This window comes from Dermacentor andersoni, chromosome 4 (genome assembly GCF_023375885.2).
Source record: "Dermacentor andersoni chromosome 4, qqDerAnde1_hic_scaffold, whole genome shotgun sequence".
In the NCBI taxonomy this organism is placed as follows: domain Eukaryota; kingdom Metazoa; phylum Arthropoda; class Arachnida; order Ixodida; family Ixodidae; genus Dermacentor; species Dermacentor andersoni.
This window is the reverse complement of record NC_092817.1, coordinates 6,035,604-6,051,639: the sequence shown is the minus strand read 5'-3', so window position 1 is coordinate 6,051,639 and position 16,036 is coordinate 6,035,604. Positions and strand designations below refer to the sequence as shown.

Here is a 16,036-nt window from a genome sequence, read left to right as displayed (position 1 = left end):
AGGGGTGGCGCAGCCGCGTCATACGCAGAAGCCACTGTAGTAGAAAGCCCCGTCGTAAACATTCGCTTACTATCTGAATGACCTAGCATGGTGTCAGCGTGCACAGGCCAACACACTCGATGACCGCGTTCGCTCGCTGTCTAAGCGCCGGCGTAAGGAATGCAGCACCGAACCAAGTGTCCCTCGTGCTGTCTATCGCTTCAACGCAAACTGAGCGGTGAGAACACGGCGCACGCAAAGCTACGTCAGCCCACCTAAGGCCCTATTCTAAAAATGCATGGCAGCTGCATGGTCGCCGTTATCCACCATGTTGACTCTCTGATTGGCTGTCGAAAGCTCATGTGTCCTAAAAATTTTGCCGGGAAACGGAAGTTTTGGAAAATGCAATTTTGCGTTTTCATCAAGATGACGAAACGTGACATGGAGCTGCAAACTTTATTGGCTAATACATCTTTTTGGTCATTGGTAGCTATATTGTGACGTTAGCGCTTCAAAAAGAAAGTGAGAGGCAGCGTACAGAAGCCAGTGCAGTGCACCTGCAATTTTGCGAATATGTGTTGGCGATCCAAGATAGGCGCCATTTCAGCTTGGTGATTGGCTGAAGGAATATGCCGTGGGGAGCATCACAGGAAGGGCCGTTTCGTAAACGTCAATTTCACGTTGTGTGACGTTGCGCTGGGCCGCCATTGCAAGATTTTTCGCCATAATTTGTGGTGCGACGAGCCGCGCAAATTATGCTAATGAGCAGCCATATGCAATGGAGGCCGTGAGAAATACGTATCGCCACATTTTCCGCGTCCTTTGGCGCCATATAAATATTTTGTTCATAATGCGTGCTCATAGTGTCAGCATCGCCCCGAGGTCATGTTGGCATTTGTGTTTTGGGCCATCATTAAAAAAACGCTTTCATATGAAATAACATCGGTTCAACATAAACTTTCCGCAACGTTATTCACTTTTCACTGCTGCGTTTGTACGGAATCAGGATTAATGCCTTTTCGCCCAGTCAGAAGTTATGACAAAGGCATCGCTTTAATTTATAAGAAGAAATGTGCGTAAGGCGGCGCCTTCTTCCCGCGGTGTGAGTCACCAGCGAGACGGCAACGCCCGCGTCGCGCAACGATGCGGTGAGAGTCAGCCGAGTCGGGCTGAGTCACTTGCGTTTCCCGAGATAGCGATAACGTGACCTAGAACGTGCGCGCATAGAGAAAAGGATAGAACAAGAGCGGACACTCGGCGAAAACAGGAAACACGTCACGCTATGGTATTAACATCGACGAATTGGGGCCGCGGGCATCCAAAAAAAGAAGAATGTGAAATGAGATTAAGAGAAATTGTTTAATTTTTTTTATTCTTTCCCGGAAACATTTAAAATATCTGCGTATAAATTAAATTAAACTTTGCGGCTTACTTCCGTTGCCTAGCGACAGGCGAACCGGCGAATGACGAGCCAGATGTTTGCGTCATTCGTCAGGCACACCGCCGAAGAGAGAGATACACACTAAACATTTTAACACCCTTAAGGGTGTAAATCAGTTTGTCGCCAGACGAACACCCTAAGGGTGCTGTTGTCTACACCCTACAGTTGGGGTGCAGTTATATCACCCTAGAGGAAGGGTGTCCAGCAAAATAAATTTAGGTGTAGGGGTGCAAGTCCATATTAACACCCATCTATGTGGGTGTTGGAAGGGTGTACACCCTTTTATTGCTAGTGTGTATGGAAGGCAGGTTCGGCAGTACACTCCTTCAATTACTACTATGTACAGCGATCCACGCGTAACTCTCGCGTGTGCCAGAAGGTTCAAGTTCGGCTACCAAACACACCGTCGAACAGCCGGCCTTGAAGCTTCGATGGGCACACACGCACGTATACGTGTGGATCACATTACATATTAGTAATTCACGGTGTATATTGCAAAACCTGTCTTCGCTGCACATATACAACCTAGCAAATGCCACTTTTGAGCATGTATATCAACGCCAACGGTTATCACGATTTCCAGATCCACATAAAATGCAACACAGACTGGTACGATATATGGCATTTTCAAGAAAAATGTAAATATATTTATTGCATGCTGCAATACAGAGTACAATATATACATAAATCACATGAAATATAAACATGCACAATCACCAAACACATCGGTAAGTACAAGATCATGTACACTTCCCACAAAGGTATCTAAAATATAAGTATTGATCAAATCTGTTATTAGAGAAGAAACTATGTATTGCAGCACTGAAAGAGCCTGAGTTGACCTCGCAGTGTTTTGGGCCACATAAAGGAATAAATTTTCAGTATAAGGCTCAATGAACGAAAATTCAAGTTTTGAAGCCTTGAAAAAAAAAAGGGACATTGCAAAGGTGAATTAGGGGAGTAATTGAAATGCAGAGCAAATGCACAAGACACCTGTTACTTTGTACACTAATGTAATCGCAAAGCATTATGAAAAGTTTGGAAAGTCGATGTAAGCATAACTGGCCAACATTTTTCGGACTGAAACAATACTTTCCAAGCATAGACGTGCTTTAAGTGAGGTTTAAGCCAGCAGTATTATTGCTAATTTTCTCTTTCCAACAAGCTTACTTGAGCACGAGCAATATGTAGAATTTTTTAGTGCCTACATAGTTTGTCCTCTTTTGTGAAACGAGAGTTCTCTGTGCTAAAAGTGCTGTGTAGGAGATTTTCTAACTACAATTCCAGTTTCTATAAATTTCTGTCTTGTAACCCGAAGGCACTGGTACATATACAGTATGCAGTTTGAAAATAGGTTCTTTTCTTACCATAAATCAAGAATGAGTATTCCACATTTACTATTGTGTGGTTGCAAGGTGCAGTAAAAGGCCTGATAAAAGCAAACCACTGTTGATTAAACAATTTTGCTGAACACGAAAGGTGGACAGTGTTTTAAAATACATAGTAAATTTCTAAATTATTTGCACTTAGATGCAGTAATACAAGATTAGGGCTTGCTGTAGCATGTGAGTATACAAATTAGCAAATATGGTTTAATAAATTAGCCATACTCTGGTTACTAAAAGAACACAGGCACAGGCAGTCATGTAAAAGTTCAAGTTAAATATCACACTGTTAACATTTGCCAGCAAATGGTCGTATCAAACATTATAAATATACTGAAAAAGGTGCTTTCTTGGGATAGTTGGCAATTAATGCGAAAAAATTACGTACAGCGTGAATTACAAGGACTGCAAGAGACGACATAGACTGCGCTGACTTCTAATAATATTTTATTGCGTTGCCACATTGTGTGTACGTATACAAGAGCGGGCATGCGCAGAAAATGAGTCACAAGGGGAGTCTAACAGCAAGTCATTGTACTAAGGACGTGGTCACCTGAAAAAAAAAAAAACATTACAATTTCTATCTTTTGAGATACAAGACTTCACTAGGGTCAGCGTGATAGAGGGGGCACTAACGCACACACTACCCAGTTTTCTGGTGAAATTTGCTTCTATAGTTTCCCGGATGACCTGTTAGCTGTGTCTCACTAGAACTTCCGTATATTCTAAGAGGGGCTCGCAGTCACAGTCCCGGGGCAATGGATGCCCAAGTGGCCTTGAACGGTGTTATGGACGTTATAGTGCTCTCTTAAACGATCATTTAGGCACCTGCCTGTCCGTCCAACATATTTACTGCCTCAACATAGGGGAATATGGTAAACCAAATTCGTTGCACATATCGCAAAACGTTTTCTGTGCCCGACAGAGCAAGAACTCTGACGTGATTTGGGCGCGTTTACACACTTACAGAGCTTTGCCAGCTTTTCTGGGGTTGAGAAAAGGCCTGTGATTCCTGGAGGTTGCCGAATCTTTTTTAGCCTATCGGAGACCTCATGCACATACCCACCGGTGGCACTGCGAACCTATGTCTTTCAACCGGTTGGTTCCTTGACTGAGCGGGCTCATCACGGTTTGTGCCCCTCAGAAGCTGTTCCACTATGGCTGAAATTAAGGCCAAAGGGTAGTCAACCCTAGAAAGGTGATCAACCTGTGCAGCAAGACTATGTTGCATCTTGTGTGAACAAGATTTATTGAGGCTGTTAACGAGGGAAAACTTTTAATACCTCATTTAACGAGCTTTGAGTGTGCAGAGTTAAAGGGCAAGAGTGACTTCTTACTTCTCAGATCGAAGCACCAGCCTGAGATCTACAAAGCGCGAGGAATCATCAATGGGGACCTCATGCGTTAGTTGTAGAGGCTTTCTTAAACATCTCCAAGACTCCCGAAGCAACAGGCTCGAAAGCGTGATCAGCGCAATCAATGAATACCACGTGGTCATTCACAAACCTGCACACTTTGACAGGAGACGCATCTAGGTGACCTTCAATATTGCAATCATGATGAGCGAGATAAATATAACATAGTGGCGGCGCCAGGCATGATCCTATACAAATACCATTTATTTGTATATTGTGCAGGATCGTGCCTGGCGCCGCCACTGAGTGATATTTATCTAGCTAATCATGATTGAAATATTCAAGGTCCCCTAGATGCGTCTCTCGTTGTCAAAGTGTGCAAGTTTGTGGACGACTACCTGGTATTTATTGATTGCACTGATCATGCTTTTGAGCCTGCTGCTTGAGAGACTTGGAGATCTTTAAGAGCTGCAGCCTCTAGAACTAACAAATGAGGTCCCCACTGACGATTCTTTGCGCTTTCTTGATCTCAGGCAGTGCCTTACAAATAAACAGGTGGGCTAGTGCTTTGAACCGAGAAGTAAAAAGTCACTCTTGCCCTTTAACTCTGCACATTCAAAGCTTGTTAAACGAGGTATTGTAAAGATTTGCCTCGTTAACAGCCTCAATAAATCTTGCTCACATGAAATGCAAGATAGTCTTGCTGCACAGGTTGATCGCCTTTCTTGGGCTGGCTACCCTTTGGCCTTAATTTCAGCCATAGCAGAACAGCTTCTGAAGGGCACAAAACGTGATGAGCGCACTCAGTCAAGGAACCAGCCGGTTGAAAGACTGGTTCGCAGTGCTACCGTATGTGCATGATGTGTCCGATAGGCTAAAAAAAGATTTGGCAACCTCCAGGAATCCCAGTCCTTTTCTCAGCCCCGGAAAAGCTGGCAAAGCTCTATAAGCATGTAAACGCACCTAAATCGTGTCAGAGTTCTTGCTCTGTCGGGCACAGAAAACGTTTTGCGATATGTGTAACGAATGTGGTTTACCATATTCCCGTTTTGAGGCAGTAAATATGTTGGACGGACAGGCAGGTGCCTAAATGATCGTTTAAAAGTGCACTATAACGTCCATAACACTGTTCAAGGCCACTTGGGCATTCATTGCCGGGACTGCCGCTGCATGCCCCTCTTTGAAGATACGCAAGTTCTAGCGAAACACAGCTCACCCGGTACATTATTGATGCTTATTTCACCAGAAAAATGGGTAGTGTGTGCGTTAGTGCCCCCTCTATCACGCTGACCCCTAGTGAAGTCTTGTATCTCCACAGATAGAAATTGTGATTTTTTTTTAGTGACCATGTTCTTAGTACAATGACTTGCTGTTAGAACACCCCTTGCGACTGCCTTTCATTTTCTGCGCATGGCCCTTCTTGTGTATAAACACACGATGTGGCAACGCAATAAAATATTGTTGGAAGTCAGCGCAGTGTATGTCATCTCTCGCAGTCCTTGTCCTTCACACTGTACGTCATTTTTATACAGAAAAGTGAATAATAATTGATTCAAAATTAGAAAAAATATAGTACACATCTGAGCTGCAAGAATGCAATTGATACAGCAAATGACGTTTAGCTTTCCAAAAGAAAGAAAATGTTCACGTTTCACCACGAGGTGCAGGGACTCCATTCTCTGAGCATCTTGACCAATAAATGCAGCGCATGGCATTGCTGGAATCTTGCATCCTGCATTAGCAAAATAAGAGAATCATGAGAGTTCAGTCTGTGTAATTACACATGTGCACTGTGGAAAATTTGATAAGGCAACAAGCTCCTGAAAGTAACAAACTTAATTAATGTGACTGGGAACAATGAACAGCTCAGGCAACTGGGCAAGACAGGTGAAAGGTAGGAGAAATTTCTATTTTGCAAATTTAGGAACTGCATTTACTGTGAACACTAAACCACTATGTCACTGTGAATACAAGGCACATACAGCAGCAAAAGCAAATAAGTTTACAGTAGCCTTTTCATCATAGAAAATAAGAGTGAATAAAATTTAAGGACACTACCAATGACATCTCTCAACAACAGAAATTTGTCCAAGAGTGTGTATGTGACCTTAATATAAAATTGACATGAAATGTGGAATATATCTCTGCATTACACTTTATAAGTACTGCAGCTGAGAACCTTACGGGATATGGCATATTAAGACTGACATGCACAAGACATTAAAAAATGGCTGTTTTTACACAACATTATTACACTAGGAGACAGAGTAATTTTACAGAGTGCACACAAAATGAAAATGAGGGAACCCCCACTGGCATTATCATTTGCCCTGCAATACATGCATCCAGCCCAACAATCTCCAACTCCCCAATGCAGTTTATTAGACCCTTTCTGTATCCTAAAATTTATTGTGTATTTCTTATTTACTAATTTAGTAAGAATTGACAGTTCGGCATACTTCCCTTGAAAATTTAGCATGTGTTAACTATATTTTTAGAGCAGGCCCCTTTCTTTCAATAGGTTAGCTTGGCAAACGGTGACAAGTAGTATTCTCAAAGATCATAAGTTTAAATAAACTTATGATCCTTCGTCATGCTCCCACTTTCTACTTCATGCTCTAAACTGTGATACCCCTCCTAGGCAGTTTATGTTATACTGTGAATACATACATGGTCCTCCTTTGTGTAGCATCTCAACTAGAGCCTGAAATTTCTTGTCTCCTAAAAAAAATCATATTGCACGGTTACCCTTCACTCTGGGGGTGGGGAGGGATTGTATATAAGTGTTCACATATTCAATGAACCTCAGAGCCACAACCATTTCTCATCCTGTGTTGCCACTACCCGCATGAGTCGCAATGGTTGTAAATTGGCTACCCGCCCTCCCCCGCCTAAAAGTACATTTTGCCACATGGAAAATGACCACAGCATTGCATTTGATTGAATGAGTCCTGTGCATGCATGTTTTTTTTCTCGTCTTGTAATGGCTAGGTTCAACATGGTCAAGTCTGAAAACTGCCAAGCCCCAACCAATACTTTGTGTAGTTTCAAAATTATGAAGCATTCATTTTTCAAGACTTGTCCCAAATTAAGCATGAGGCAGATTTTCATGATGCAAATGAGGAAAGGTTGTGCTTAGTGACAATGATAGGCCTGCTATATCCTGCAAAACTGTGTGAAATGACATATGGTTGCAATTTTCATAAGCAGCTAGCTCAGTACAAGAAATAGGTGCGATGCCTGCGGAAATGTATTTTAACACCCATGAGAGGTCCTAGTTTCTTGTAATTTCTTCAAATTCCTTGCAGTCTAGATTGCAATCCGGCGCATGTTAATATTGTATTTGAAATAAAAACAGCTCAAATATTAAAGTTTTGAGAATTTTACGGGATTAAATTAAAGGTAGACAAGTAATGCAACGAGCAAATAACAAGCTCATTGCATAGAGTAAGGAAATATTCCTTACCTGCAAAAACATTGGTAGCAGGAAGGTCATACGAAATTAGCACTGAATGCACAATAAAGAATATCATGCTGGAATGCCCCCATCTGTGAATATTCTTGCACAAAGAAAATCCTCGTTATGAAAGGCCATCAAGAAAATGCAAGTGTATGCTTTGGATCAAGTCATACCTGCAGTATGCACTACAATCGGCAATATTTAAAAACACACACAACTGCATATAATATCAAGCTTAGGCCGCCAAAGAGCCTCAGAGTCTTAAATTATAACTTGACTTACTATATTAAACTACACACCTATATCTACTTACAATGTAGTCTTCCCGACTGCTTCCTAGAAGACATCAACCATCTGCCTGAAGGCGAACGCAAGTGGCTTGCTCTTAATGGAGGGCACCAAGGCTGGGCATTGTGAAATTGATGCTATCATCTGCATGACCTGCGAGAAACAACACTCTAAGATAAACAAATGCTATTAGAATGAAAGACAAGATCACTGGTAATGAGCCTCGTTTTGGTTTGCATGAGAAAAGCAAAAAATATGGACTTTGCGCTGCTTACTAAAAAAGAAGCAAGCTTCCTTCCAGATGTTGCAGTCATGCATTAAGATTGTCACACAGCTGCATGTTTGTATGCTCATATGCTGCTGTCACTACTGTGCCAGCATGCTTTGCATAGCTTATTATTTCAAGTTATATTGATTATTGTGTTTTCTTGCCAATTTTTGGCAAATAGCACCAGCAAAGAAGTAGCTCACTTACACACACACACTCCCTTGTGAGGAGCGAATTCACACACGCACGCATGCGCACACACACACGCACAAGCCTCTACCACATAAGCAGCTTCCCACGCTTGACACACTGTATTTTTTATCCTTTGACACTCCTACTGCTAAGGCATAAAAAGCCTTCGTGTGACCAACCCTAAACTCCTCAACCTACACTTCCAGCTTAAACACTTTCTCGAGATCCAGGACAAGCCTTCTACCTTCCCTAGTGCTCCAAACTGTAATTACGAATTTCAATATGGCTATAGGCGACAGCTCTCGAAGAGCATGCAAACTACCCGGAGAGACCTAAAGCTTGCATATGATACCTCTAAAGCGCAACAACAACACTTCAAATTTTCAAAATTCATTAAAGCTCCTGAAGACAATTGCTATATACGTAGGACGGGGGGGTCTTGAATAACCTGCTGTTCACAATTTCAGCGGTTGTATGCATCAACGGAAATGTGTGCTAATGGGAAATTCACGTCTTTAAGATCAGAATTAGTGTAATGGCGAAACACACTACCATATTTCTTAACCATTTATTTGTGCTCTGGATGTAACGTTTCTTTTAGAATAACAATCAAGGATATCGATTCATCAGGGCAGAGGCGGGAAAAAGGAGGAAGCGTATACCTGACGCCTTCCCACTGATCCTCCTGAGAAACAGCGCCTCATACAGCAGTTGTCCAGGTTGGCTTGAAACCAAACTCGGCTTTCAGGCGGCAACACTCGCTGCTCCAAATTGGAAGAGTTTTATTGCGAGTAAAATTCTACCGGCCTTATGCAATACATACGCACGCACACAAAACGCACTCGCGCGCACACAAATATACGCACTCTCAAAGCGCAGACACAAAGGCACGCACGCGCACATTGATAAACACAAACAATCACACATACATGCAGGCAGACACGCTAACACGTGGACGCACACACAGTGACCCACACATAAACACGCTCACAAAACACGTACGCACTAGACACACGCAAGCACGCCGGCCCATACAAACCGGCATGTATGCGCGCGCAAGACGCACGCATGCACACACACACACGCACGCATGCACGCACACACACACACACACAAAGCGAGCTGAGCTGAGCGCACGCACACACACGAATCGAGCCGAGCGCGAGCGCGCACACACGCACAGACAAAGCGAGCCGAAAACATGTTAAAGGCGCCCGGCAAGCAGCAACAGCAGCACGCGACCGCATCAGGGAGAACCAATACCGCGCCAGTTCTTTCGAAAGGTGGCAAAGTCAGTCGTCCTTTTTCTACGCGACGCAAAAGTGGTCGACCACATTTAACTTAAGTGCGAGCGACCGTATTACAAGAAGCCGCGCTGAACGCACAAAAGAAGCATATCTATGAACGTTGAAGCGCTGAGAAAAGCGTAACTATGCAGGCGCATCACGCCCGATGTAAGACGGGGCGCGATCGAGGTAGTTAACTTGCCCTACTAGGAGTGCAGCTGCTCTTGCTCTTACATTAGTGAATTATGCTACGAGATCACACTAAGATACTTCTAGAGCGAACAAAAACACGTAACAAACCAAAGAAATACCAAATAAATGGGCACTTGCCTGAAAATTTCCATTATGGCAGTACTACCGACCGCCGACACAGGGTACGTTGCAACTGCTCGTCTCAGCGTCCGTGGATCCATCTTCCAGTGCGTACGAACGCTTTGCTTTGAAGTGGACCACGAGTAATACACAAAGCACGGGCCACACCTTTTTCTACACCGCGCACAAAACTAATCACACGTTTAAAATTATGTCGCACAGCGCGAGACGCGAACGCATTTCACGTAGCTAAAGAATGCAATAATGGCGTAGCTTCCGCCTTCCCATCGTGCCGCGCGCCGAAGTGACTGTACAGCGTCGTCCCGTCACTTCCGGTCGCTTTTCATTGGGCAGGGGGCGGGCGCGCAAATTGAACGTTTATTCTGGCAGGTTTGCTTGCTCGAATGGCCGCCTGTTAGCTGCTGCTTCGTTGTGGTCTCCAACAAGAGCGGTGAGGCGGGTAGTTGCTACTACGGTTCGTGCCGAGCATATGTTTTTTTTTTGGGGGGGGGGGGCGCAGTCTGCGCTGCATGACTGAGGGTACAGTACACAAATCAGGACCGTGAGCGAGACGATCGGCGCTCTTCTGCTGGTGCGATTATATTATTCGCTGCGTCCAAACGAAGCAACCTTGCGAGGCCACAGCGTAGTTACAGCGATATCCTGGCTCGATAAAGACCCTCACATCTTGGTCGTGCGACAGCGACGCGTAAGCATTCATGAGGCGACTGAAGAATGCGTTTGTAAGAGCGTATGCTGTGGATAAGCAATTACAGCTTTGACGACACCAGCCCCTAATATATAGGCTGAGCCTTACAAACTGTATCCGAGGATGCGCTTAGAAGGCAGACCAGTATCTCAGTAAAACTCTGAATAACTTAGGCAAGGTACGTGGAGATTCGGATTTGAGAACTTCCAGCGTGATCTCGCCGCTATAAATGTCTTCGTTATGGCTTCACCAAGCAAATTGTACGTTGATGCCATTGTACATCAGAGGCTCGTCTAATAGCACGTCCCTGTTTGTTCAGCAATGTATCCAGACAGCTTCTTTAATTTCGCCACTTCTTGTTGGGCGTTTAAGGGCACCGAAATATTCGTGCAGAATTGTGCAAGTTGCTCGCGCGTTTTCATTCTGCTACTGCAGTTAGTCTTAGAAGTGTTTAATTGCATGATAATATAATTGTGAGCACAAAATGTACTGATAATTAAATTGTAAGTGAAAGTGCGTACATTTTCTTGATGATACATTTTGGAGTGGCCGTCATGCCAGTAACATCAGAATCCTAGAAAAAGATCGACAGTCACTTAGGAATGCGAAAACTTAATCACTTCATGGATGTACACTTGCAATTATCACGTGACCGTGATACGTCATACATTGTCACGTGTCTTCACAATTCTACCTTCATCTGCCGTAATCCACCTTGCTACAGTTTGTACGAACCTTAACCGAATTTATTCCACCCTAATTCACATTATTTACCTATAATTGCTCATAATTAACGTTGTTCTATTTACTACCTTCTGTATCACTACTGTCGTCATACAAGACGCTGATGACCTCACATTTTATTGCTTTGTATAATAAAGCAACAAAATGTGACGTCATCAGCGTCTTGTATGACGTCAGTAGTGATACAGAAGGCAGTAAATAGAACAACATTAATTATGAGCAATTATGGGTAAATAATGCAATAATAGCAGCTTGGGCTTGTTGGTTTTCCATCCTGCTAGTAACAGCGCAAAATGTAGACAAGGGACGAGACAAGAAGACACCACAAGCGCTGCTGTGGTGTCTTCTTGTCTCGTCCCTTGTCTACATTTTGCGCTGTTACTAGCAGACTGCAATAATGCCGCAATTTCACCCCTTCTTTCTGTTGTGTCTACTAGGCCTTGAAAGTATGTATAATATACTTTCAAGGCCTAGTAGACACAACAGAAAGAAGGGGTGAAAGTATACAATATTTGCAGTGCAGGGCAAGAATAGAAAATTAAACTGTAAGACACTTTGAACAGCGATGTTGAATTAGTGGTGTCACAAATTGAGACTGTGGAGGCGGAAAGGCGGTTCCATTCAGTGGCTGTTCTTGGCAAAAAGGAAGAATGGCACATCAATTTTGTGTTGATGGTCGATGCGAGACGAGATACAACTTGGTGTGGTGAAATATTTTCTTTAAGAGAAGGGTTAAAGTACCATATTCTATGAAAAATACCCAGAGGAAGGTACCTACGACGTAACCAAAGGTCAGGTTGACCTAGTGTTCTTTTCATGGACGTGACGCTAAAATGACGTGAATAATTTGAGAGAATAAAAGGGCGGCGCGGTTCTGAATGCTTTCTGAATGCTTTCAAGGGAAATGTCAAGATTGACATGAGCAGGGTCCCGTATGGATTGTTGTTGCAGAGAACGCCATCTTTCCTACCTGAAAGGCCATAAAATGCTTTATCATTAAAAATGCAATACCTACACACATTGCTCAATGCGTGGACGTGTACACGTTACTTAGATATATGCATCAATGCGTTCAGCACCCTTCAGTCGTCGATTTAACACCCTTCTTCTAGCAAAGTCGGACCTATGTGTAGTGTACACCCTTGTGATAGGGTGTTTTGACCGAAAAGGGTGCTAAAAGGGTGTGGACAGGGGTGTAAATGCAGAAAGCACCCCTCTTAACACCCATAAGGGCGTAAAAATGTTTAGTGTGTACCGGCCGCGCATCTGAGCGTTGGACTGTTCGGGCACCCGTCTGCCTGTTTTCTATTTTGGGATTTAGCCTGGTTTGGTGGCCTCCCGGCGAATTATTGCGTTCATTCGGAACTTCGACAAGGCAGCACTGCACTATTGGACTACGGCAAGGTGAGAAACTTTGTTCGACGGTCTGCGACACACTTCAAGCAATTAGGCTTATTGCCCGGCATCTAGGCTAGACTTGTGACGCAGTTAACGAAAAACAGCGTGGCCGTCGTGGAGCGGTTAATTTCAATTAAAGAATCGTACTGGGAGATGTTTGCGACGCGTCCTATAAGCCCCAATATTATTTTAACTAATTTCGGTAGTTTTTGGGCACGCTAGTCGCACAGGGTGCTGTGACGCAGTTTCGCGTGTACTGAATTTTACTGCGACAAGTTTTGGCGCTTTCTCTGACTGCTGTTAGGAATGGCCGTACGGGGTGGCAACGCGCCAGCTTTCAGCCCGCTGCACGTGTTCCAATCCCACCAGACGGGGCGCACTTCGGAGAACTGCGAATGGCCGGCAGCCACGTGGCGCGCGGTCAGCTCAGGGATGTGGTACTTGGCCGAGCCACCCGGGACAAAGCAGAGTTCTACGAAGCCCTCTGACGTCGTCACCGAGAGCTATGCGGTACCGAGAACTGTGCGGCACTGAATGCTTTGCGGCACTGAATGCTTTGCGGCACTGAATGCTTTGCGGCACTGAATGCTTTGCGGCACTGAATGCTTTGCGGCACTGAAGGCTTTGAGGCACTGAAGGCTGGGCGGTACCGAGAACTGTGCGGCACTGAATCCTGTGTATATGTGCGGCACGTGTATGTGAGCCCTCATCCTCCTCCAAGTCGACAGCCCTCATCCTCCAAAAAGGCGGGTCATCTTGAATGACGTCGAACTATGACGTCAAGCAGAGGGCTTATAAGCAGCGATTGTCCGCTGCTAGAGTGTGCTCGTGTCGTGTTCGTCGTAGTGAGCTGAGTGCTCGTTGTCATGATAGAAATGTACTAGTGAGCTGTGTGCTCGTAAGCTGTTTGCTGTATGTTAGTCTTGCGGGCTCCATATGGGAGTCGCGCTAGACTGCCAATGTATCTTGCTTAAAATGTTAATATGTAAATAAATCCTGTTCCCCGAGTTCCTCTCTACGACCTTCAACTCCTTCAAATGGTGGCAGCGGCGAGGTCGCCCGACGACTCCTACATCTGGTTGACAGCGGTAGGATCGTCCGACAACTCTTATACTGCCAACATTATTGAAACTAATTTCATTGCTTTTTGGGCTACCTTTCGAGCGCAGTGGGCGCGCCTGGCGCTGTGACTCGGTTAGCGAAAATAAGCTCGGCCGTGGTGCGCGGTTTCGCGCTTTAATGCACTGACAATTTCATGGCGCTTTTCTTTCTCGACGCCCAACATTGTTGAAAATTATTTTCGATCCTTTTATGTGATGAGGCCCGCTCGCCGCGCCTGTTGTGACGCAGCGAAAAGCAACTCGGCCGTGGTGACAGTTTGGCGCGTACTGAATCTTACTGCGACAAGTTTGTGGCAATTTTTATGTCCCCGCAACAATTCAAGCCTTCTTTCGGTACCCACGCTTGTCGAAAACGCGACGAGCAATCGTCAAGAGTGATAACACGGGAGTGCGTTGCTTGCGCCTGCAGAACGCACAAGAGATAAGCCAAGGAGCTCAAACGCCAGCAACTAGTGACTCGAAAATTCTGTCTTCTGAACGGCACCCACGCATTTTGTCTTGAGTGTGAGTAGAAGGAATTCTGCGAGCGTCCAGCATGCTCTCGTTGAGAGCCTGTGTTGTGGCCACCTCTGTGTATTCGTAGCGTACTATCGCGTCGGTTGTAGCCAAGTTCGCGAAACGCGCCGTTGCCCGCGCATTCGTGCTATTAAAGTGCAGGAAATAAAATTAAATTATGGGGTTTTACGTGCCAAAACCACTTTCTGATTAGGAGGCACGCCGTAGTGGGGGACTCCGGAAATTTCGACCACCTGGGGTTCTTTAACGTGCACCTAAACTTAAGCACACGGGTGTTTTCGCATTTCGCCCCCATTGAAATGCGGCCGCCGTGGCCGGGATTCGATCCCGCGACCTCGTGCTCAGCAGCCCAACACCATAGCCACTGAGCAACCATGGCGGGTGCAGGAAATAAGTATTGGGAAGAGGGAATGCTTGAAATTAGAATGTGTTTGTGGTATGTACGGTATTGCATCGGATGAGTCGGGTATTTTCTACGCCGTGTGCGTAAATACGAACTGCTTTTGTTTGTAATGCCGCCCACTCACCACTTTCGCACGCTGCACCTCTACAGGCATTATTCTTACATGCTAATACCAACATAACGCTTGTAATTGTTTCAGCTCACGTCGTCTGGTGGAGCTTCCTGCGGAAACTACTACTGCTTACCTGGTGCCACAACGCTGGATGAATGCACAAAAAGCCCAAAAATATTTAATAAATAAAAAATATATATAAATAAATATTTGCTGCAAAAGCAAAAAAAAAAAAAAACTGCGCCGGCGTGACGCGCACCAGCCAGTATTCAAAACGCGCGCGCACAAAACCGAAACCGGAAGTGTCCTTCAGGTTTTAACATCCACGGATTGGTGCGCTGCAGTCAAGGGACTCAGTCAAGCTGCCCAGAGCAGCTTTTAGCCCTGAAGACTACCCAGAATTTTCTGGTGAAATAAACTTTTGATTGACTTTTGATTGAATTCAGCCGCTGGGCTCTATGGGAATGTCCGCTCTTGTTGTATTCCTTTCTCTATGGTGCGCGCATCACCACTAGTAGGTCGCGTACGTTGTCTCAAGGAAGAAAACAAGCTAGTGGGCTTTAACAGCAAGTGGGCTTCGTTCTTCACAGATTTTTATTGCGATAGCAATTATGTGAACACTCCCGACGCATATATGCCGTCGCCGTGAGGTTCAGTATGAGTGAAAGCGAGGGACAGGGAGCCGGCGAACGCGGTTCAATCTCGCGAAGGCGCTCAGTCGTGCTCCCTAAACGGCTGCAGAAAATAGCGCCCCTTCCTCTTCACAATCAGACACACACAATCTCGCGTGCGCGAACGAGGTACGCGGCCCGGATGCGTGCCCTCTCCTGCGACGCGCGAGGCAGGGGGGGTTAGCAACGCCACCTAGACTGGCTCAAGGCAGGTTGGCTACCTCTGTGACGTCAGCCGGAATGGGCCGACTCCGGCGGAAGCGTAGGAACGCTCCAGGACAAGTCCGCATAATAGTTGTGCGCTTGGCTTATTTTTTTTTTTTCGGCTACGCGTGTAGTACTCTGATTAAAATTAAGCAGAAACAAAAAATAGAAAGACAGGTGTTTTCTACACGT

At 45.0% G+C, this 16,036-nt stretch overlaps 1 protein-coding gene and 1 long non-coding RNA gene across 3 annotated transcripts in view; both read right to left on the bottom strand.

Annotated features, from left to right (window-relative positions):
• The window catches only part of LOC126535749 (uncharacterized), a 338,961-nt gene that overhangs the window by 95,314 nt on the left and 227,611 nt on the right, over nucleotides 1-16,036 (bottom strand). The gene's annotated exons all lie outside the window — the stretch shown is intronic.
• LOC126518481 (uncharacterized) lies at nucleotides 2,040-11,109 on the bottom strand. Its single transcript, XR_011893767.1, has 3 exons — nucleotides 9,985-11,109; nucleotides 7,934-8,061; nucleotides 2,040-5,892 (listed from the first exon to the last, which is right to left on the bottom strand). It is a non-coding gene; the product is annotated as an uncharacterized lncRNA (long non-coding RNA).